Raw genomic sequence first — 23,360 nt, 5'->3', positions numbered from 1 at the left:
CCTAACTACAAGCATTAGTGAATTCAAAGGGAACAGAGTAGTTATCAAGGTCTGGAAGGAGCTTGATCACCAGCTTACCATGGGAGTCAATCCATTTCTTTTTTCTTGTTTATGAGAGAATAAACCTCCCTGTACTTACTTTAAAGTTATTTAAATATACTGGCAAGGAAAATTTTTTTCAGAGGACCAACTGATTACTCTGCTTCTCCCCTGCACCTGGGCTGTTAAGTACTGCCAGAGAAATCCCCCAGATTGACAGATGGGAAACGCTACAGATATGTGGTTTTCAACCTCAGGAAAACCTCCGACGCTGATGAAGGTTCAACTTGGTGATCCCCACGGTTGTCCTCAGACAGCTCCTTGGACTGTCACCTACATTAGAAAGTAAACTTGTTCGCCCTTACCTCATCACCGAGCTGATGTTTCTACCACTCCCTTCACTCTCAGCCACTGTCTTTGCCTTCCCTTTCACAGAGAAAAATGAATCTATTCGACAGAAACTCCTCCAACTTCCTACCAGTTTACCTGCATCCACTCCCATCCTGACCACCCTTCCTCCTGTCTCTGAAAAAGAGGTGGCCCTAGGGCTCTGGACCCCGTCCTCTCTCCCGTCCTCCAGCATCAATTCCTGCACACAGGCCTACGTCTCACCCATCTTTAAAAACAAACAACATAACACCTTCTATCAATTCTGCAGCCCCTCTACCTAATAACGCTCTCTTTCCTGCCCTTCACAGCTATGATTCTGGAATAAACCATATCTACTTCATCCATCTGTCAGCTCACTGTAAACCTGGCGAGCACCCTACCATTACACCGATGCCTCCAGGCACCAAACCCAATGGATCCGTCTATCCTTTGCTTATGTGGCCTCTCTACAGCATTTACTACTGCTGCTGTTTCTTTCTAGGAATGCTCTCTTTTATTAGTTTCTTTCATACCATTATTTTCTGGTTCATCTATTTCTTTTATTAACTCTTCCTCCAGTGAAACCCTTAAATGTTAATTAGAGCCATCTGTCAATGGGAGTAGAAATTGCTAAAAAAATTTTGACAAACACTTAATAAAATGTAAAACTTTACATTGTTCATATCTTTTAACCCAGTTATCCTACCTCTAGGAATCCGTGCTAAGAAGACAATCCTAAATAATGAAAGGAGAAATAATTCTTGCACAGAAATATTAAAATGCAATGTTACTTATGATTTTAACAAGATGACACTATGCTTGAACTAATGTTCAGTGGAAAAAAATATGATGCAAAATTGTCTACACAGCGGTATCTCAACTGCGTGGAAAGCATGTGCATAGGAAAAAGTCTGGAAAGAAATATTCCAAATGTTAACAGTGATTTTCTTGGGAAATGAGAACTGCATTATTGGTGAATCTTATTGTCTTTACATATTTTTGCACTTTCCAAGTTTTTGACAGGGATCATTTGTATTTTGAGAGGAAAAAACCCAGGTATGAAGAACAAATTCAATAAGAGGGCCCAAACTTTTTTCCTGAAAGGTGATGTCTGCCTTCACTTCTCACCCTGCCCATTCTCCAGCAGGTAATCTCATGTACTCCAGAAGCACCAAATGTCACCATCTACAGATGACTGACACCTATGTCCCTAGCGCAGGTCACTCTTCTAAGCTTCAGAACTGTGCTTCCATGTGGCTTCTGGACAATTCCCTGTGATGACTCACAAGAACCATGGCCTCTACCTGTTGTCTTGGCCTCCTTCCCACACTCCAAATCTTCTTCCCTCTAGTCTCGGTAAACAGCCCCACCATCCCCATATTCCTACTTTGGGTAATAAGATAAGTACAGGTTGGATCAACAAATTATGGATTTTTTTTTTTTTCACACAACTTAACTAGTGCTCTAAGAATCAACATATGCAAGGTGGAAAATTTACTAAATAAATAACTGAAACAAGTAATAAGTTGAACATTATGAAGTGTGGTATCTGCCTAAGTTTACACAGCTATCCTGTAGTCACTTTGGAAGTGTACACGTTTTTAAATTAATTCATAAGAATCTTTCCCTAACTTTTTTTTTCTCTCTGAGGCACATGTTTGAAAGTCACCTTTCAGAGCTACTGGTTTCAAATATAGGCAAAAATTGTCTTAGTTTCCTAAAAACAGAAAAAGTCAAATACTCTTTTTACCAGCAATGTCAACAACTGGAATCACACTGGAATCAGTCTGAACTAAAGAAAAATAAAATCTCCATTTCACTTCATGGAGAGTTTCTTCTCCATTCATTCCAAACACATGCAATAGGTAACCCTTGGGAATTTAAATTTATTAACCAGAATTTTCATGAAGATCGATCTCATAAGGGGTTATGAAGAAATAAAGATGGATCCTGGCAAAGTAGAGACTATTGACAATTTATGAAACCCTGAAAAACAGATCTCTTCCGTGCTTAACTACTCAAAATTCCTCACAAGTGAGTCACCCTCCTCCAAAAAAGCAAAGTTCCACCTGAAATAAACCTGCAAGTGAACGAGCTTGCACATCCAAGCAAAACAACTTTAGTTTTTTCTCTGGCCTAAGGCAGGAAATCATTGATGAAGCCAACTGCCAACAACAAATAATCCAAAAATAATTCTGCCTCACTTTGGGACACACTATACACTTTATGCAGTGGTTAGAGATTTAATTTTATTTGACAAACTAATATTAGAATCAGTTTGTACTTTCTGCACACAAACCCACTGAGCCAGTGAAGCAGAGCTGGGGATTCAAAACATCTCGTAAGTGTGCAATTCTAGAAGGCATCCGAGACTCAAAATGAAATCAGAAAGTAATCTGAAGGGAAGCAATAAACATAGAGTAAAGGTTGAAGAAGCCCAGTAAAATCTGTAACTATGCCCATAGCACACACAAACTGCAGATAGGGAGTTGGGACACTGCTGGGTGTGAGCACACTAGCTGAATCCACATCCTGTACTGAGTACCTGCGCTCTGGTCTCTCTGAGACACCGACGCCTGGTATACAAGTGTGTACATATCGTGTGTGAATATCACCTCACACATATGCACAGATGCCGTATCTGGTAGCTGCTCTTCCAGTCTCTGCAAATCCACTGCAGTCATGCCACCCTTCAGCTGGCGCTGATAAACTGGTAGTTAATCCTCACTGGCTGCAATGAGATTTATGATGCCGTGCATAAGGTCAAAGGACTTCCACCAACTCTGAACTGCTTGATGATTTTTATATTGTTTCCTCAACCATTTCCTTATTGTCTCTTCTAAAAAACACATTTTATTGAAACGTAATACACGCACATAGAAGTGCACAAATCGGGCTTCCCCGGTGGCGCAGTGGTTGAGAGTCCGCCTGCCGATGCAGGGGACGTGGGTTCGTGCCCCGGTGCGGGAAGATCCCACATGCCGCGGAGCGGCTGGGCCCGTGAGCCATGGCCGCTAAGCCTGTGCGTCGGGAGCCTGTGCTCCGCAACGGGAGAGGCCACAACAGTGAGAGGCCCGCGTACCGCAAAAAAAAAAAAAAAAAAGTGCACAAATCATGAGAGCACACTGTGATGAATTACCGAAGTGAACACACCTGGGCGACACTCCTGTGTTAAGACGACTATGCCCAGCAGCCCGGAAGCCCCGCTCTAGCCTCCTCCCAATCACTGCTCCCTCTCCTCTCCCCAAACTCCCATTACCCTGCCTTCCAGCACCACAGATCAGTGTTGCTTGGGTTTGAATTTTATATTGATGAAGGTACAGCGTAGGGACTGTTTTGTGTCCAACTTCTGCTCAGTGTTATGACTGTGAGATTCATTCATGCTGACGCATGGAGCTGTTGTCCATTCCCTTCTGTTGTTATCTAGTTCCTCTACTGTATGAACACCACAATTTATTTTTCCATCCCACTCCTGATGGAAACTTGTGTTCTTCCCAAGTGTGGGCTCTCACTCCGTCTTGCATTTTAACATCTAACATACAGGTCTAGCACTTTTTTTTTTTTTTTTTGCTCTTCATTTATTCAAAACAGTTTTTGTCAGCTATTGCAGATCAAAATAGTTCTTCAGATGCCCAATTCAATGGTGGTAAATGAGGCCACGACAGAGTAAACACCATGTGTTTCAAAACACATTCAGCCCTGAGAAGCGTGGCCTAGACTCCCCTGGATGAGGCTGAGGCCCACCCGAGGCCACGCTGGCCCAGGCCGTGGTCTCGGCAGGACTGGCTTTCTTGGCCTGAGTGTATTCATTCTCATTCCCTCATTCTCCTTGGACACCTATTTTTTTTTTTAAGGAAGCTATTTCGGAACAAACAGCATTGAACTGAGCACTGAATTGAGCACAACAGACAGCACCGCATTGAGCCACTTTAAACAGAGTATTCCTTCGCTGCCCTTGTTCCAAATGTGCAGCAGATGCTCTTTGTGGATGATGTGCTTCGGAAATGGCGGGGACCAGGAAGCTACGGTCAGTAAGGCCACCTTGCATGGGCGCACGGAGACTTTTGGCGTATGGGGGTGGGGGGAAGCAGGCAGTGTAGACAGTGAGCATGGTGCCCCCATTCCCCTCCCCCCATCCTGCCCATCTCCTCAGCAGTCTCACCTTTTGCATCAGACCCTTCTCTTCTCTCAAACCTCTCTCTCTCTCTCTCTCTCCTGTCTCCTTCCCATCATCATTTACTCCTATTCAACTTTCCAGGCTTAAAAGTAAGAGAAAAGCAAAACTCCATCCACCACCTCCTGTAGCTACGGCCCGCTCTCCTTCCCTTCAGAGAAAACTTCCTGAAAGCCTTCTCACCTTTCACGGTTGCTAGTTCCCTTCCCCTCCCCCTTCACCGTTCAACCCACTGTGACGGTTTTCCACCTGTGCCCGCAACTGAGGCCACTCTCATATTAAGGTCCCCAATGCCCTCCTTGGTGCTCGCTCTAATGGACGCTTCTCCACCTGCGTTTGCCCTGACTTCTAGGCAGTGCTCAGCTCTGCCAACCACACCCTCTCCTCTGGACTCCTGTGACATCACACTCTCCTGTTTACTTCCAACCTCCCTGGACGCTCCTCTGTAGGATCCTGTGAGGGGGTTCTTCTGACTGTCCCTCAAGCATAGATGCTCCTCAGGATTCAGTCCTTGGCCCTTTTCTCACACTTCATGCTCTTTTCCAATAATCTCACGGCATGATGTCCCATGGGCACCTCAATCTCAACGTGACAGGAGGTATTGAGAGACATTCTCCTTTTCCCAATACTCTTTCCAATATTCTACACACACAGTCAGCAACCCCAGTCTACATCACTGCCCTCTATTCCTTTCCCATGGGTAAGAGGCAGATGGGGTAGAGGAAGGATTATGGGCTTTGAAGTCATGCTGATCTGGCTTCCGATTCAAACTGCCTCTTAAATCAGCTCTGTGACTTTCAGAGAGTCATTTCCTCTGAATACAATGTTTCACATTCGTATAATGAGTGCAACACCTATCTTGTAGGACTGAATGCATTAAGAGAGACATGAATGAATGAATTTCACAAATTAAAAAACCATCTAACTCAGTGCCTGATGTCCCCGTCATGAGTTTCCTCCCCATGTTCCCTTTTCTGGAAGCTAGTCCTGTCTCCCTGACTACACTGTATTTAAAGCAGGGCTCTCCTATAGGCACCCTCCAAACCTGTCAGACTGGTCCTCTCATTGTCCCTGAACACACTGTGCCCCTTCACAGAGGCACCTCTGCATGGAATGTCCCCCTTCCACTCCTACTCCATGCATACCTAAGTCTTACTCATGCTCCAGCACCCAGCCCCATCTCACAGCTCTTTAAAGGCCTTCCTGAGCTCACAGAAACATCCCCCAGTCTGAACTGTAGAATATCGGTCCCACTGATCTGGTATTTATTATATACTACTATATGGGGGTCAGATTCTTTTTTGTGTCAATGCCCTTTTTACCCAATGACATCATTAACGTTTCCTGTAGGGAGTCATACACAGTCCTTAGCATACAAAGTCTCTAGCAAAGAGTATTTTTGTTTTTTGTTTTTAATGTTTGAAAATTTTATTATTTATTTTTGGCTGCATTGGGTCTTCGTTGCTCCGTGCGGGCTTTCTCTAGTTGCGGCGAGCGGGGGCTACTCTTCGTCGCGGTGCGCGGGCTTCTCATTGCGGTGGCTTCTCTTGTTGCAGAGCACAGGCTGTAGGCGCGCGGGCTTCAGCAGTTGTGGCTCGCGGGCTCTAGAGCGCAGGCTCAGTAGTTGTGGCGCATGGGCTTAGCTGCTTCGCGGCATGTGCGACCTTCCTGCACCAGGTATCGAACCCATGTCCCCTGCATTGGCAGGCAGATTCTTATCCACTGTGCCACCAGGGAAGCTCTCTAGCAAAGAGTTTTAAATAACACCTGCTGATTGGTATGAGGTCAAGCTCCTTTGATTTGCAATAACTGAAGGCATAAACATCATTTAATAAATTCAACTATTACTTTAAAATATGTATATAAACACCCAGAATCTTAGCATCTGGGACCTCAGAGGCCACGTAGACCAGCCTTCCAGATGTACAACATCCCTTTGCAATGGCCTCAGCGGGTGAACTTCCAACTTCTGTTTCAATGAATCCCTACAGCCAGAGGCTCACTACCGCCTTTGGGAACCCATTTGATGGCTAGGTAGCAGTTACTTTTTTTTTTTTAATCTCAAACGTGCAACCAAAAAAGTTGCAACTACCTCTTTCTTCCTGAGCTACTTGAGAGTAATGCGCTGACCTGATGCCCTACCACCCATTCATATGTGCTTCCCACAGTGACATTCTCCTATGTAACCACAACACAATCATCAAAATCAGGAAATATGTGATACATTTACCAACAACGAATTCTCAAACTCCATTCCAATTCCACCAAGTGTCTCAATAATGTCCTTTATAGCAAAAGAATCCAGTTCAGAATCTTGCTTTACCTTCAGTTGTTATATCATTCTAGAATAGTTCCTCAGTCTTTCCTTGATTTTTATGAATGTGACATTTTTAAAGATTACAGTTATTTGGTCCTTTGATTTGAATTTGCCAGATATTTCCTCTGATTAGAGCCAGGTTATGCATCTTTAGCAAGAATGTCTCAGAAGATGCGATACTGTGTTCTCACTGCATCTGTGCCCGTAGTATGTGATCTGACTCGTCCCATTACTGATGCAGTCCCTTATGCTCACTTACTTAGGGGGTGTCTACCAGGCTTCTCTACTGCAACAGTATTCTAGTTTTTCTTTGATATTAATTAATGAGTATTTTGCAGGGAGATACTAAGTGAGATACTAAGAACGAGATACTAAGATCTCATTCCTCAACAAATTTCAAGATATTAGCCGATTAGTTTCTGTAAGTATGGACTCGTGGTTATCTTCTTTACATTGTCCATCATTCCTTGAGGATTTCTTTTGTTTCTAGCACAGCAAGATGCCCCAGGCTTTTCTTGCTTTTTGTTTTTTATTTGTTTGTTTTAAAACAGGAAGGGATACCATTCACCTCTTTATTTATAAAAATGGAATTATACCACCTATTTCATTAAACATATTGGGTTGGCCCAAAAGTTCGTTTGTTTTTTTTCCCATAAGATGGCTCCAGTAGCGCTTAGTCATCTAACTTCATTTGAAACAATTTTTTTAGACTGTATTGTGACAGCTGTCATATCAGCGTGCAGTTAAAAAAAAACTTATCAAAACTGGTGAATTTTTGTGTAGCCATTTTAATACTGAAGATGGAAGAAAAAAGCAACATTTTTGGCATATTATGCTTTACTATTTCAAGAAAGGTAAAAATGTAACTGAAACACAAAAAAAGATTTGTGCAGTGTATGGAGAAGGTGCTGTGACTGGTCCAACGTGTCAAAAGTGGTTTGTGAGGTTTCATGCTGGAGATTTCTCGCTGGACGATGCTCCGGTCGGGTAGACCAGCTGAAGTTGACAGCGATCAAATCGAGGCATTAATTGCGAACAATCAACGTTATACCATGCGGGAGACAGCCGACATACTCAGAATATCCAAACCAAGCACTGAAAATCATTTGCACCAGTTATGTTAATCGCTTCGATGTTTCGGTTCCACGTAAGTTAAGCGAAGAAAACCTTCTTGACTGTATTTCCGCATGCAATTCTCTACTGAAACGTAACGAACACGTTCCATTTTTAAAACAAATTGTGATGAGCAATGAAAAGTGGATACTGTACCACAATGTGGAACAGAAGAGATCAGGGGGCAAGCGAAATGAACCACCCCTAACCACACCAAAGGCCAGTCTTCATCCAAAGAAGGTGATGTTGTGTATATGGTGGGATTGGAACAGAGTCCTCTGTTATGAGCTCCTCCTGGAAAACCAAACGATTAATTCCAACAAGCAGTGCTCCCAATTAGACCAACTGAAAGCAGGACTCCACGAAAAGTGTCTGGAATTAGTCAACAGAAGACGCATAATCTTCCAACAGGATAATGCAAGACTGCATGTTTCTTTGATGACCAGGTAAAAACGGCTACAGTTTGGCTGGGAAGTTCTGATTCATCTGTCATATTCACCAGACACTGCACCTTAGGATTTCCATTTATTTAGGCCTTTACAAAAATTCTCTTAATGGAAAAAATTTCAATTCCCTGGAAGACTGTAAAAGCTACCTGGAACAGTTCTTTGCTTAAAAAGATAAAAAGTTTTGGGAAGATGGAATTATGAAGTTGCCCGAAAAATGGCAGAAGGTAGTGGAACAGAATGGTGACTGCATTGTTCAATAAAGTTCTTGGTGAAAGTGAAAAATGTGTCTTTTATTTTTACTTAAAAACTGAAGGCACTTTTTGGCCAACCCAATATCACATATCGTGGCATATGTTCAGGCCAATACACACACAGCCTTTTTCTTTTAGTTTGGTCTATAATATTGCAGACCGCGGATGGGCAGACGCTCCTGTGCTCAGGATGCTTCCAGATCTCAGCCTATGTACCTCTTCACCTGGCTGTTCACCTATATCCTTTATAATCAGCTGGTAAACATAAGCAAATGTTTCCCTGGGTTCTGTGAGCCACTCTAGCAAATTAAATCAAATCTGAGGAAGGGGTTGCGGGAACCTCCAATTTACAGTTGGTTGGTCCGAAGCACAAGTGACAGCCTGGACTTACTGTCTGAAGTGGCGGCAGTCTTGTGGGACTGAGCCCTTAGCCTGTAGGATCTGTAGATAATACCTGAACTGTGCACATTAAATTTGTTAGACACCCAGTTGGTGTCCACTGAGAAGTGGAGAACTGCTTGGTGATGCTGGAAAACACACCAAAGTTATCACATCCTCTGTCTTATTCCTTCAGTCATTTTATTTTACTTTTTAATTAATTTTTATTGGAGTTTGGTTGATTTACAATGCTGTGCTAGTTTCTGCTGTACAGCAAAGTTAATCAGTTATACATACATAGATCACTCTTTTTAAGATTCTTTTCCCATATAGGTCATTACAGAATATTGAGTAGAGTTCCCTGTGCTATACAATAGGTTCTTATCAGTTATCTATTTTATATATAGTAGTTTATATATGTCAATCCCAATCTCCTAATTTATCTCCCCCTTCCCCCTTGGTGACCATAAGTTTGTTTTCTACATCTGTGACACTATTTCTGTTTTGTAAATAAGTTCATTTGTACCATATTTTTTTAGATTCCACATATAAGCGACATCATATGATATTTGTCCTTCTCTCTCTGACTTACTTTACTCAGTATGACAATCTCTAGGTCCATCCATATCACTGCAAATGGCATTACTTCGTTCTTTTTTATGGCTAAGTAATATTCCATTGTATATATGTACCACATCTTCTTTTCCATTCACCTTATCAATGGACATTTAGGTGGCTTCCATGGCTCCTTCAGTCATTTAAAAATGACATAGTTTCATAATGACATAGTTTCATGTACCCTCAACACACTGAGCATTCTTTTCTGAATTAACATCATTCTGTCTACACAGCTTATAAAAGTGTACAGAGTAGGCACTCTTGGTTGCCTATTCAATATCCTATTCTCCCCTAAAATCCATTCCTCCCTAAAAGAAGCTGATTTTGTTCCAGTATCTACTCCCTTCCACGTAACTGTGTGCATTCTAAATCAATCATGATAACCGCATTCCTCAGAACCAGTGATGGGTTTAGTAATTTGCATGTGAGCAAATGTGGACCAATGAAACACAAGGAAGTCTTCCAGGGACTTCCTAAATAAGAAGCAAAGAAAAGCAGATGGTTCCCTCTTCTTCCTTTGGAGGGTACTGTGTCTGGATGAGATGCACAGAACGGCTGTCACTATCCTCAGCCAGTGTGACGGTGAAACCAGCCCTAGAAGGACAAAACTGAGATAATCACAGACTAGTGGAGCCAGAGCCCTTAAGGACTCTGGCCAGAGCCTCTCTTATCACTGACTTCTGGTTGTGTGAGATAATGTGCTTCCTTTTTGTGTAAGCCAGTTTGGTCAGGTTTTCTTTTCACTGCAGCCAACGGCATTTTAACTGATAAAGCAGTGAGAACTACACACCCCTCCAGCGCAGGTGGGATGAGCCAGGGTAGAACTTCCAAGTCCCCTTTTTTCTTGATAGAGCCCAGGTGGATGTTGACACATAACACAGGCTCCTAAAACCCTCATCTTTGGCTCCTAAAATGTTATTTTGTATTTGTACTGTTGCCCTTCAGTAAGAGAACTAGAGATTTACTTCATATTTACATTGTTAGCTTCTTCGTTGTTTCAACCTGCTCAGATCTTTTCAAGTAAGTTTGTTTTAAGCGGGGGGGCCGGAGGAGGGGGATGAAAAAGGAAGTTAAAGAATTGCTACTTGATTGCAAAGCAATCCAGGGTAAGGAAGACAGAAGCCAAAGAACAAATACAGAGCTAGGACACCAGAGACTTTTGCTCCAGTTATAACTGTGCCACTAGACTACTGAAGAATCCTGGGGGAAAAAAATCACATAATTTCTGTGTTGCTAACTTCATGTATCTGTACATCAGGAAGATAACCTCCAGGTTCCCTTCCGGCATTAAAGTTCTACAACTCAGAGATTTCATCAGGGAATTCATGGCTCAGAATCCTTCTTCTATTGCTTGAAGCATAAAATCAGAAAAAGGCAGCTCCCCAAAATCAGCTGTAGCCTATTAGTCATTAATTGAGATTGACTTCAATCAACAGAACACTGTTTTGGGGCTGCCTCTTCCAAGAAACAGCTCTGTTATACAACAGATCAAGACGGAACTGTATGTGTGTTTACTATCGCTGAACGACAAGGGTAGAAAGCAACTGCCAACTCCTCACTGCACTCACCAAGTTGACGAAAACAAACATTCAGAACAGCCACCAGACCTGGGGAGTTTGGGCAGCTGAACCCAGACACTTAAAAGCACGCTATCAACCTGAAGCGACTGCAAGATGTGGAAAGCCCTTCAATGCTTCCCAGCGCACTTAAGTCTGAGCCCTTCGTGCCCAAGGCCCTTTGCAAAGTGTGGTCTTGACTAATGCTCCATCAGTAGCTCCCTCTCTAGTGACTCATTCTGCCTGGCCTCAACCACCCTTCCCTATCTGATTTCCCTTCCCCACACCTGCCTCCACGCCCCCCCCCCCCCCCACAGATTCCTCGACCTTCTGATCTCGCTTAAAGTCAACTTCCTCATAAAACACCTTCTCTGTGGCCGTGAACACACACCACTGCCACTTCCCCTGGGAGGGAACCCTGCTCATTCCTTCCTAGCACTTATTACTACCTGTAATTATTCTTTTGTTGTTTACCAGTTTTGTATGTCTCCCCATACATGTCTCCCTCAGCTCTATGGGAGAAGAAACCATGTCTGTCTGGGTTGCCCCTGCAGACCCAGAAAAGAATGAGGACTTTGTGGCTGCCATCATACTTTCAAGAACAACTTAAGGACACGAAAAGAATGCTGAGGACTCTACATCATTATATCAGAAAACTGTTTACAAAAGTGTATCTTGTTTAAGCAGGGAGATTCCAAATTTTTAAATATATACATTTATATATGTACAAAATATTATAAGGAAACGTATCAAGGTATTAATAAGGATGGTATGATTACACTTGGGTTTTTTTTTGGTATGGGAAATCTGGTGACGGAAAAGTAATATACGGTATGCTAAAAGCAGACAACCATAACCACAGGGTGAAGGAAAAGGTGTTGTAAGGATGAAGAGTAAAATGTGACTCTCGGGACTTCCCTGTCGGTCCCGGGGTTAAGACTCTGTGTTTCCACTGCAGGGTGCACAAGTTCGATCCCTGGTCGGAGAACTAAGATCCCATGTGCGATGCAGCGTGGCCAAAAAAAAAAAAAAAAAAGGGTGACTATCAAATAATTAAATTGATTTAGTAACCACAACAGAACTAAGAACACTGATTATCTGGGTAAGTCATGATACATTTGTTACTATACCGGTCAGTTCACATCCCATATAGCTTCAACAGAACACAGCTGTGGATGACAAACCAGTAGCCTAGGATTGTGGTCCCTAACCCGGCTGCACAGGAGAATCACTGGGCATTCATGAGGCTTAATAAATCAGAGTCTCTGGGAAGTAGAGCCCTGGGAATCTGGATATTTTAAGAGCTGGGTGATTCTGATACAAAGCCAAATTGGAGAACCAGCAGCCCAGGATAAATGAAGTTAAAGGACAGGTTTCTTTTCAGTTACGGTTTCAGATAAACCAGGAACCTAGGAGGCAGAGATGCAAATGGTAACAAATTCTGCCAACAGCTGCCGCCTCCCACGAATCAACAAGCAATCATAAAGTGCGTGCAGTGTGGAAAAACCCATGCAGCGTGCACTGGTTTGTTCAACCACACAAATAATTCAAATACCAAGGGCAGGAGTAAGTTGTGGACTAGCACTTTGCCTACGACTCGGAACTCAGCCTTGGCTTCACACACCAAAGCAATCAACAGATACTTCTGAGCAGGGACGTCTCAAAATTCAAGCCCCAGAATTGAAACAGCCAGGGCAACCCCTCAGTCTTCGTCAGAACTCATTAACTCCTCTCTATTCCCTTCCATGAGACAGTCCCAGAGCAGATCACATTTGTAGATTAAGAGCGGGCAGAGAATCCACAGGGAGGCACACTAAGAGAAACCACAGAAATGTAACCATACACTCTCAAATGTTACATTGTTCACATCAGTTTGGTGTGGAACAAAACATCACACATATCTCAACAAACCCCGGAGGTGTGAAAACAATTGTTCACAACTATGACTATCATGATCTAGGTCCTTTAGGAAAAAAGTTAAATTACATTCCTTACATTCTGTTTAAGGAAGCAAGAGTGAGACAGCATTAGCATTTGAGTGTCCTTGATATGTTTACAACTATAAACAACCCATCTATGATCTCATTTTATGAAATAACCTCGTAACGTAGGGATCAGTCCCATTTTAAAACCAGGCAGTAGAGGCTCAGAGAACTGAAGTACACTGTTTACGCCATAGAGTACATATAGTAGAGCCATGCTTAAGTTCGGATAACTGAAATATTTCCTTTGCTCATTATAGCATACCGCACTGCCACTTTTTAAATCATTTTGGTTAGAAATATTTCTAATTTTGTTTGTGTGTGTGTGTGTGTGTGTGTGTGTGGTTGCAAGACTAAAAGCCATCTGGAAAACAAGCACCTAGAACAGTGGTTTTCAAACTGGTTTTTCAATGTGATAGCATTTCTTCTCAAACAAAAAATTCCTTGGTCATAGATATAGAGAACAAACTAGTGGTTAGGGAAAAGGGGAAGGGCATGATAGTGGTAGGGATTAAGAGATACCAACCACTCTGTATAAAGTAAATCAGCAACAAGGATATATTGTACAGCACGGGGAAATATAGCCATTATTTTGTAATAACTTTAAGTGGAGTATAATCTATAAAAATATTGAATCACTATGTGGTATACCTGAAACTAGTATAATATTGTAAATCAACTATACTTCATTGAAAAAATAAATTAAAAATAAATTAGCTCATCAAGAAAAAAATTCCTTGGAACCCCAATATGTAGAGGCAGAGCTGCTCTGTTGAAAGGAGAGGGGCCGAAGCCCTGCTCCACTCCTACCTGGCCTCCAAGACGGCTTCTCATGGCCCAGGACACCACAGAATGCAGACTGAAAGAGCACCAATCGTGTGATCTGAGTCACTGGATTTGCTGTATGAAAGAGTGTCCCTTTAGAGACATTCAACAAATGATACCAAGTTATATAAAGGCCTCCCGATGCTGGTAACAATGTAACCTACTCGCTAAGGTAAGCAACAACACGAGGTTACAGAACCACTCAAGTAGGTTCTCCCCTTGTTGTATGCATGACAAGCTCCACCTGTCTGAGTTCTACACATCTTTGAAAAGAAAAAAGATGTCTATCATTTCACAAGGATCCCAAATATATTTTAGTGCTTTTTTCCTCCCCCAAGAGTAATGGTAGTTTTATTTTCCTATCTCCCCAAAGACTAGAGTTACAACAGAAAAATCAGATTATTTAAATATACAAAATACAATACATAAAACCCGGAAAATACATAGTTCAGGCAGGAATCAAAGAGGTGGAAATATTATGCATTCATTTACTCGTTCACTGATAGAAGGGAAAACATTTTGTCCTTAATGCCTGGAAAGAAGCCTTCAGAGATAAAGAAGATAAAGTTGCCCTCGGGACTTAGAGACTGCAGGTAGGACACACACATGAGTCGACAGCACGGGGTGAATGCAATAAAAAAAAAAAAAAAACTCCTCATAGTGGTACTTCCTGACATCTGAACTACCCTAGAGATGTACTTTTGAGGATTTTTTTAAAAAGGTTTTCTTCTTAATTACAAGTAACATAGGCTAGGATGGCAGAATCAGGCTAAATAACTCAGCCTCATGATCAAAGGCTATTCTTACAATAAATTTTAAATGACTGAGATGTCCATGAAAGCCCAAACTGAAACATAACTGATTTTAGGGTGATCCAAAGTAAGTGTAAGGTTTTTTTTTAAAATGGAGTTGGACTTTTTAATTTTAATTGACTATGAAATTTTTCTCGACTTTACACTGGACACTAAGCAGCGGTTTGAGACAAAGCCCTTCGGGATCGCCCTGACCCGGCTACAGACGATCCTCTATTGTACAAGTTACTCAAAGCAGACTTTGTGATCAGAGGGGAAAAAATTGTTTGAATTGCTCTTGGTGTTTGCTTCATTGTTTTAGATGAAGCCATTTTTTGACTAATTCATTGGCTTTTAGCGCTTATGGGACCCTGGTGTATGTAAGCGGTAATTTTTTCCCCCAAGTCTTAGTAATATGACTGTGGGTCATAAATGGAGAGGAGGAATGAAAGCAAAGTTGGGTTTGTCTCTTGATGCATTTCCCCATCTATTCCAGAAGTTTTTGTTTTGTTTTAATAGAACCTTGAATTGGCCTGTGTACTTTTTGGAAAAAAGCTATGTTCAGCACTAAACAATCTTTTTATTAAAGCAAAATAGCTTTACTAGAATTAATGCTTTAATCTCACTAAAGCAAAATCCATTTCCATACTGTGTGCACCAAGGGGCAGAAACGTGGGGAGAATGAAGACTGTCTCACTGAGACATAAAGTAACTACTCCCCCATGAGCAGCTGTGTCTGGAATGCAAACTGGGGTATCCTCAGGGGTGAGGCTGAGACAAGGAGGAGACGGGAAGGTGGGCAAAGTATCAAAAAGGAACCAGCTGCGGCTCTCAAATCCCTTCTCCATCGATTAAAGTCACTTATCAGAAACCCTTACTCTAAAATGGCCTACTTTCCAACAGTGGACCATTCTATTTCACCAAGAAATGTTGAAAGCCATGATTAGAGTCACAGGCTGGCTCACATATGTCTCTAACCCACAATGGAATGACCATAGTATTCACCACGCAGTCTGGGTGCTGAGTCTTAAAAGTTCTGTAATTAGGCATAAAATAAAGGAAGAAAAAAATTTTTTTTTCCATTTCCTCTTCTAGGCCCAAAGATAAGCCACAGACTAATTTTTTAATGGAGCCAAGTTTTTCTCTGGCGCCCTCCCTCTCTGTCCTCAGAGCCTGCCTCCCCAAGAATAAACTGGGCTCATACTATCTTTGGCCCATCCTTCCCGCCAGAGTTCAGTTCTCCATCCCGGGTCTGCAGTGACAGGCTGCAAAATTATTACTCAGAAATGAAATTCTCAGTCCCTCCTTCTAACTGACCTCATCAAAGCATGAGACAGAAAGGACCCAGCAAATTCACCCTCATGTGCCTGGGCTGCATTAGAAGTATTTGACTTTGGAAGAGGATTCTTACCAGCCTGACTCAGTCTCTAGTTGGGAGAATTTGGGGGTAGCATAAGACAGGAATGAACAAAGTGCCGACAATGCGGGGCGGGGGGTAGTGGCGGATATTTTCGAGCAGTGGAAGCTGGCGGGCAGCATGGCCAGCCCACTGGCGCTGAAAGTGGATGGCGAGAAAGCAGAGGGCTAGGACATCAGGGCCCCAGGGGAAAGAGGTGTCTCCCGATGAGAAACTCTCTCTCCTTCCAACAAGGGTCTGCTCACATCCTGCCTCTTCCACAGAGCACTGTCTACCTACTCCCAATCCCATTTTCTCTTTTTCTGAATTCCCTGAGAACTCTAGTACATAACATATATACAACTCTTAATTACATTGCCATCAGTTCTGTTTTTAAAAAATCTGCTTCACTGGTTCCTTCTCTCTAGGAAGCCCTAAAAATAATTGATTGTCTGCAATATTCATTTTGGTTCAATCATATTCTACCTGAGTTTGATCTATTTATTAAGGTTATCTTTTACTCCCAATTAAGCTATCCCGCAAAGAATGACTTTTTATAAAGTAACGCCCACCAAGGTGCCCAGCAGAGTGATGAGCACACAGCAAGAATTCAAGTAGCTACTAGCTTTAAAGCCAGGAGATTATATTAAAAAGACATAAGGTCTATAGTTAAATAAGGAAATAAGTTAGAGGGTTTTTTTTTTTAAAGACTATATTTAAAGTTAATCACCCATCTATAGTGCCTGGAGATCTCAGGCACCAATGCCACCAACCTTCATGAAATCAGAGAACACCCTGGAGGGAACAGGGTTATGAGTATGACAGTCACGGAGACAGTTGGGACCAACAAGGGCACTTGATCCACAGGGCTGCACTGAGAGGGGATGGAGAGGAGAGACTGAGGACCGTCTGCTGAGCATCTACTATACTATGCTATGGGTACCACGCTAGGTGTTTTACAGGTGGTAGAATTTAATCTTTGCAGTAACACTTCATCTTTACAGACGAAGAAACCAAGACTCAGGGAGGCTAAGCAACTTGTCTAAGCCCACGTGGGTGGTAGTGGTGGACAGAGACAGGATTAAGGTCCAGATCTATTTATCTCCAATGTTTTTGCTTTCTCCACTAGGTAACCCCAACCCCTTCTAGAACACTTTTCATTCTTGCCCCCCAAATAAAGCCAAAACGAATGATTCTGTCTTTGTGAGGAAGGAAGAGGTGAGATTAGCAAGCCCTTCAGGGTCAGGGCAGGGAGGTGAGGCCATTTGGGAAGGATTCAGAAGCAGAGTTAACATTAGTTGGGAGGGAATTATGTACCAAGCACCGACCAGGCACTTTTTACACTTCATGTGATTTCATCCCAATAACCCTAAGAGGCAATCATTTTACATATATAAGGAAACTGAGGCTTAGGTAAGTTAACATACCCGAAGGTACAGTGCTAAAAAGAGTGAAAGTGAAGCTGGGATTTGAACTTGGCCAGTCAGGACTCGAAGCCTGTGCTCTTTTCACTGCTTTCCGATGCAAGCATGTGCTCCCCTTTCTTCTTCCCATAAATGACAAAAACTAAAGTTGGGGAGACACCGCCTACTAAGAGATCTGCCTAGTTATTACCTAGCAGGTAAACTGAAGGGAGCCTCCAATCCAGAGGAAAGAAAACCGTTATCTCAACCAAGGAACTGAACAGACAAAAAGAGAGAGGCTTGCAATGTATACTTAAAACTGCTGTTACCCTCTGAACCCATTCCTGCGTCTAGTTGACGTTCTGATAGGCCATGTCAGCGAGGCTCATCCCCAGTGGGGCAGATCCCACTAGATAGGCTTGGCAGTGCCACATGACCCAATCCAGTCCCAACAGCAACACAGCGAGGGACGCCAGAGAGTTATCATAAAATGACGCCGGTCCTGGAGATCCAGTCCTTTTTGCTGAGGTGGCTCAGACTTAGGTGAAAATGTCAGCAAACGGCTCTCCACATTAGGATAATTCACGACACTGACAGCTCGCGCGAGTCATTAAACAAACACACTTCTATCTATACCAGATCCAACACTTTCGTCTCCAAGTTGAGCAAAAAGTCAAAGCTGCTCTCTTTAAGGAAGAAGAAGAACCCTTCAGAACCTGTGATGAAACACACCAGTAGCAGCTTCTGAGCGCTTGATTCCACCCACATCTGGCTCTGTTTGGGAGCTAAATCAGCAGAAGTCTCCAGGGTCAACAAATGACCCCGAATAAAAATAGTCTTGGAAATCTGTCACGGAGCAGGAAAGGAAACAAGACGGCTGGGCGATTCACTCCAAATGGCAGCTCTGAAACCCCAACTCTCATTTTTTTGTCCCAATATGAAGCCAATGTGCAAAACAGGCCCAGAGCAAACTGTCCTTTTCCGAAGGCCTCTAAAAGTGGTTGCCAAAGAATTTCACATGCAAGCCAAAAAGATTTAGTGTGCCATTCACCTCTCCTATGAATCGAACTACAGCTCCTTCGAAGGAGAGCTCTGAACCAATCACAGATTGACACATGCTTGAGGACCACCAGGGTACCTAAGGCTCTGCCCCAGGAAGCAAGAGGGACCTTCTGTCCTATCTAATTTTCCAAATGATCAAAGAGCTGCAGAAAGAGTACAGAGGTTGTGTGGCGAGGGAGAGAGCGAGGGCGAGCGAGTGCCTGTTCACTGCTTTTCTACGAATTCTGCAGCTCATTGCTCCTGCCCGCCCCCCCCACACACTGAAGTTGTATTAAATTAAGTACAATATTTTGAGATGATTGTATGCTTTTTTTAAGTTAAGAATTCCATGGGCTGAAGAACAATCAGCCAACATTTGACGGCTTAGTTCACTCATTTTATTTTTTTATTCTAATTTTTTTAGTTTTTGGCCACGCCGCGTGCCTTGTGGGATCTTAGTTCCTGACCAGGGATCGACCCCAGGCCCGCGGCAGTGAAATCGCGGAGTCCTAACCACTGGACCACCAGGGGAGTCCCAGTTCATTCATTTTAAAATGTATTGAACACACAGCTGCCCAATTCTGGAGCATGATAGAAAATGCAGAAGGGCTAGCGGTGGGTTTGCTTCACAGCCACTCACTTGTGCTTGCCCTTCCAAAGCCGTGTATCTAATCTGACATTCATAATTTATACTCTTTTTCTCAGAGGTGGTTCCCCCCTCCCCAACTGTAATGAATTTCAAAGGACCACACAACCTGGATCCACCTCTGGACAGGCTCTCTGGCTTTGGGGAATCTCACAATTTGGTGCGAATGCAGACACGCAGAGAAAACAACATAGCATGATAAATCCTAAGTTATGATCAAGTGCCCATATATCTTGGGAGCACAGGTGAGGGTATGGTTAACCCTTGCCTTGGAGGTTTGGGAAAGACTTTTCAGAACTGGTCTCGCAGGACAAGGAAGAGTCTGACAGGCAGGGATGAGGGTAGAGAGTAGGGGGAGGACATTCCAGGGCATTCCAGGGAGTGAGAACAGCTGAGGCCAGTGGTTCTCAACTGGGGACAATTTTGCCCCCTCCCCCAGGGGACATTTGGCAACATCTGGAAATATTTTTTGTTGCCGTATGGGAGGGGAGTGGTGCTCCTGGCATCTGGTGGGTAGAGGCCAGGGATGCTGCTAAACATCTGACAACACACAGGGCAGCCCCCCCCCTCGCCCCCCAGCAAAGCATGACCCAGCCCCACTGTCAACAGCACCAAGATTGAGGAAAGCCTGGTCTAAGCAAAGGTACCAAAGGAACATTGTGTTAGGTTAAAGGTGAGAAGTTGCCTGGAGCTTCGGTAAACACAGTGCTTCAAATCACTGCTTTTATGGAACAGAAAAACCGGTAAGAAAAGAGGACAAATTAAATTTCCAAAGAACCAAGACACCAGGCTGAGCAGATGCCTTATTCTCAAAACAAGAACCACCACCAACAAAATTAGAAACTGGAAGCCTAAAGTGGGTTTCCTCGACCTGGGACATGAAAAGCACATGTCTCAGGCCACTGTCCTCAGGAAGAGCAGCCCGCATTCCTCCTTCCTCGAGGACGGCTAAGTGGCGAGTAAGGGCACAGTGAGGACCAGATGTTCCGCGTGGCTGCACCAGGCAGGTCTCTCACTGCCAGACAGGGTGCAGCAGAGCTGATGTGAATTTTGTTAGAACTCAAGTCCAGGAATGGCCCAAGGCACGAGAAAAGGAACCAAAGGCTCTAAAAGGGAAGCGGCTAGGAAGAAAGCAGACCGTGGTGGGGATGCCGAGGTCGGGCCTTCAAGTGGCCATGCGGGGGTTTGGCGGGAACCAGGCCTGACCGCGAAGGCTGGAGGTGCTTGTGCAGGCATCTGACTCCTGGATCGGACGCTTGGAAGTGGAGTGCGGAGCTTACCACCATCACCAAAACCACCGACACCTGTGCCTCCACCGAAAGGAAAAGCAAATAAATAGAACAAATCTCCCTTAGCAAGAGACTCCCGGGGGGAGAGAAGGCGGCCCTCAAGATACCAGCAGTTTCTGGTATAAGCGTAAAATACAAACTGAAACTCCTTCTCAGATACGCTAACTCACACTAATCCACATCATTGAGTCTTGCCTCATCCAGACCCTCAGGCACAGACACATGCCTACATCAATTTTTAAAAATAATAACAGTAAGGGGAAAGTGACATTGATTGTAGCAGATGTCTAAAAATAAAGCTTTTACCCAAGAGAGGAAAAGAAAGCCAGACTAGTAGCAAAATAAGAAGATAATTCTAAATGGAAAATGACACAAAAGCTTAAAAAAAAAAAAGTAACCGAAACATTCCTTTTTTTCTCTCTCTATAAAAAATGTCACAGTGGGTGCTACTGTAGGGAAAATTAAAATTCGGTTTGGATGACACAGACCCCTGAAACTGTAGCTATAAATGCCTAAATGCATGTCACAGACCATAAATGAAGGAAAGAGCCAGATAGACAGCAGGGGACAGGACATTCCAGACGGGAGTGAGAGGAGAAGCCGCAGCTTGGGGAAGGCAGCAATGATGGAGCACGTGCGCACATACCCACTGTGAGATGAAATACACTCAAATTTCGCCTCTATACAACCATAAATATACACCCCGTATGGACCAACCACCCATATTCCGGGAGATGAAAACATTACATGACATAGTAGCACCTGGATCTACAGTGGGTTTGTGGTCACCTTCTGCAGAGGGACACAGATATCCAAGGGTCCACACGAGCCTTATAGGAAGGCTCACACAGCTAAAACACTGGAACAGTCTGGAGGAACAACGGGCTGATGGGAAATTCCAACTATCAGAGAGCGGCCTGCTTTCCACCTGGGTCATCAGGATTTACAGCTGGGGAGGAGGCAAGGACACTGCTACCCTTTACGGCTCCTGGGAACCAACCCCTCCCAACTTATAAATAAACCATGAACAATCACTGAACCCGTGCGCTGAGACTTGCAGCCAGTTCGCAGAGTGGTCGAGTACACACACAGGTGAGACACATACAACATCCGAATCTTGATGGACCTGGTGATTGGGAATAAAGGTAGACCTAGAAACCTGGGCATTAGCCAAGCGTCATACTGATGAGAGCTCGCGATTCCTTCCACAACTCCCCAACACCCACTCCTTCCCCTCCGGACAACTTATTCACGAACACCCAGAGTCAGCTTTTAAGCTCCACTCCTCTGCTTGGCCACTTTATCCACCTGGAACGTTCTCCACCTACACAGATCCTACCCATCCTCTGCAACTCCTCTCAACCCCTCCTCTCCTCTAGATGGTGTTTCTGAGCCACCCTAAGGCATCTCTCCCTCTGCTAAACTTCCAGAACAATTAGGTTGTACAATTACTTGGCAAAGAATCATCTAAGCTCTACAAAGCTTAACTTTTCTGTTGTTTTCCTGATCTATTATTTAAGTGGATAAAAATTTTCACCTTGCTCCCTGTCTTCATAAACATGCCGCGTCTTTGAGAGGTAAGGACACATCTGATGGTTCTTTGGACCCTCCCACCTTACCTCCTAAAGTACCCTGCATAATGCATAATTAAATTGCAAAATTCTCTCCTGTGCAAAGTTCTCTTCTGAGCTAAGTTAGGCTCACATTAATAATCTTTCTTAAGAGTCAAGCCTCGGGCTTCCCTGGTGGCGCAGTGGTTGAGAGTCCGCCTGCCGCTGCGGGGGACGCGGGTTCGTGCCCCGGTCCGGGGGGATCCCGCATGCCGCGGAGCGGCTGGGTCCGTGAGCCGTGGCCGCTGGGCCTGCGCGTCCGGAGCCTGTGCTCCGCAACGGGAGAGGCCACAGCAGTGGGAGGCCCGCGTACCGCAAAAAAAAAAAAAAAAAAAAAAAAGAGTCAAGCCTCACAAGACTTTGCAACCAATGATATGTGAAAGCAAAAAAAGAATGTAAGGGCAGAAAAATCTTGGAGATCATTATTTTACAAATTAGGAAACTCAGACGCAAGGACTGGCTCAAAGTCGTTTGTGGTAGGTGGGTGTAGAACTCCGGTCGGTGCCTCTGCTCCTTACTCTGGGACATAATGAAGCCTGGCTAAGAGCAGATGCAGACTATGGGGACTGCAATTTTGAAGATTAAAAAAGTTTTTAAAATTCTTAAAGTTAACAGGAGAGGGCTTCCCTGGTGGCGCAGTGGTTGAGAGTCCGCCTGCCGATGCAGGGGACACGGGTTCGTGCCCCGGTCCGGGAGGATCCCACATGCCGCGGAGCGGCTGGGCCCGTGAGCCATAGCTGCTGAGCCTGCGCGTCCGGAGCCTGTGCTCCGCAACGGGAGAGGCCACAACAGTGAGAGGCCCGCGTAAAAAAAAAAAAGAAAAGTTAACAGGGGAATTCATACTGACAAGTGGGATTAGTTAGGCACCCAAACCGAGGTTAAGATTTTCACTTTTAAATTTATGGAGCGATATTTAAAACCTACAAGAAATGGAGTCAGAACTTCCAGGAAACACCTCCCTCCCCAACTCAGTTATTTTGAAACTCCATTTACTGTAATGTTTTCTTTAAAAAAAAAGTCAAACTACTTTAAAGCTCTGCTTACATATTACTCTATCAGGAGTGAAATAATCCCATGTAGAAGCCTTTCTAAAACAAACTCGTCCTGGAAGCC

At 43.8% G+C, this 23,360-nt stretch overlaps 1 protein-coding gene across 3 annotated transcripts in view; it reads right to left on the bottom strand.

Annotated features, from left to right (window-relative positions):
• Nucleotides 1-23,360, bottom strand: part of MYO1D (myosin ID) — a 350,137-nt gene that overhangs the window by 325,603 nt on the left and 1,174 nt on the right. The window lies entirely within an intron of this gene.

Source organism: Delphinus delphis, chromosome 19 (assembly GCF_949987515.2).
Source record: "Delphinus delphis chromosome 19, mDelDel1.2, whole genome shotgun sequence".
Classification (NCBI taxonomy): Eukaryota; Metazoa; Chordata; class Mammalia; order Artiodactyla; family Delphinidae; genus Delphinus; species Delphinus delphis.
Note: the sequence above shows the minus strand (reverse complement) of the source record. Positions and strands in the feature narration are given on the sequence as shown.